Source organism: Apaloderma vittatum, unplaced genomic scaffold, assembly GCF_000703405.1.
Source record: "Apaloderma vittatum isolate BGI_N311 unplaced genomic scaffold, ASM70340v1 scaffold13264, whole genome shotgun sequence".
Taxonomy (NCBI): Eukaryota; Metazoa; Chordata; class Aves; order Trogoniformes; family Trogonidae; genus Apaloderma; species Apaloderma vittatum.
The window spans coordinates 4,723-6,869 of NW_009714404.1; positions in this window are offsets into that span (position 1 = coordinate 4,723).

A 2,147-nucleotide genomic window follows, 5' to 3' on the forward strand; every position below is an offset into this window, starting at 1 on the left:
AACTGCCAAGCCACTGACCTGAATGCACGTACAGGTTGTGTTCCTTTCAGGATGCCGCGATGACTCAGATGCCTGCAGGGCAGAGATAAGGCTTAAGACAGATGAGCACTCTCCAGCAGTTTGCAAAGGAACTCATTCTCACCCTTTCAGAGCCTGCTCCCAGCCCCGTGGTTGCCTGGCATCCCGTTTCACTGGATGCCTTGCTCCTGCTTCCCAAGACGCACACTGTACCCACGCTCTGACCTTCACATGTGACAAGAACCAAGTAGTCAGTTTTGTCAAGTCCAAATGGGAGTGAGGAGCATGAGTGGCCCCAGATTGCCTCCAAACTGGGAGGGGAAGGAGTCCCACACCTTTACTGGGAACTGAGAGTTGCCCATTGGGGGTTAGCCTATACACCTAAGCCCACAACAGACATGACATCATGCTCTACGTTATGTTACTGAGTTTGCATTTGGAATCATCTAGGGGATCAGAAAAGTGCTGCCACAGCAGTTACCAGGGTACCACGGTACCTGCTCTGTCCTTTCTCGTCTCTGGAACAAGCAGCAGGGCCCAGAGAACAGAGCCCAGAAACCAGGTTTTGCTGCTGATGCTCAGCCCTATTTACAAACCCAACATATCCCAAACTACACGTAGACAATTCCTCAGGTACAGCTAATGCAGCTGGTTAGTCCCCATTAGGGCTGCACTAAGAAGGCGCAGCAGCAGCTTGTAGGAGACTACACTGTGGATGGACACACACAGAGGCTCATCCCCTTGGAAAAGCAATTTTTGCAAACACCTGCTCACGTCTGGCACAGAAAAGAGCTCCTGTGAAAGCGGTAACTCTGCCATAAGAGTCTGGGTCACTCTCTGGAAGCATTTCTTGGACACTGCTGAAAGCTCCAGCTAATTTCTGGTGGGCACCAGACAGCTGGCACTAGACACAGCACTGACCACAGCACAACGCAAACGGCTCTGATGTCTGTAATTACACGCTTTCCCTCTACCTGCTACCACTTCCTAAAGCTTCCAGGCTGCTTCTGGCTCACACACAGCACAGCAGCTCCTGATCTAGCAGTAAGGCCCTCTGAAGATAAGATTCATAAAAGTATCACCATCTTTCTTCAAGTTAGCAATGCCAGCGCACTCACAGATCGGTCGCTTCTGTATCAATACATCTTGTCTGGATGGGTCAGAGAACAGCAGCTGCTCACAGCAAAGGAACGAACAAGTTTCCATTGCCACATAACACTGTCCTCTAGTATCAGTGACTCCTTCATGCAAATCCCCAGCACTAGACCTCAGCCTTACAGGGATTTTAGCTCCTTAGCATGGAGGAGACCCAAGAATATTCTTGTGAAATCACTTTTCAGAACTGTATTTTATTTATATACAACATTACAACAACAACAGAAACAACTCAGGCACTTCCACACACCAATGTAGTTACAGCCGCTGTAACTACCACCGTGATTATTCAAGACATACTGCTCCTCAAACTCAATCAGAAAGTGTTTGTGCAAAAGTTTCCAGTGCAAGTAAATCTGTAATAAACTTTAAGATCCCAAGAGCTTGACTCAGAGCCCAGTCCTTGGATCATCGTGCTGTGTTAAAGCAATACATTTTTGAGTTGGTTTTTTTGTTGTTGTTGTTTTTTTTTTCTTTCCCCCCCACCATTCCTCTCCCTTTTTCCTGCTGCCTGGCAGGACTGGTGCGATTGCTGGCCCAGGGCAGCGGAGCTGGGCTGCAGTGGATCCAGCAGCACACACTGGCCTTTCTTCCTTTGAGTCATTTCAAGTGCTCTGTCGCTCATTAGTCATCATCAGCTTTCCCACACGAGACTGAATGTTGCCAGCAGTCAGACACTGGCCTCGGTCTTGCAGAGCCACCATAGTAGGTGGACCCTCGCTTATGTGCCTGTGACTTCCCTGGGCTTCAGCCTGGCTGGGAGGAACCAAGATGAGCCTCCCATGCTGTGTCTCACCGAGCTACCAGCTTCATCCCCACCCCATGACAATTCAATTGCCTCGGTAACCCACTGACATGAAAAAACTCACTAAAAAAACAACCCCTACGGCTCAAGCACAGTCTGTTAGTAGAGGACACACTTCCACCACAACTCCATTTTTAAAGTACCGTGTATCTGTGTCCCGCTGTGCTCA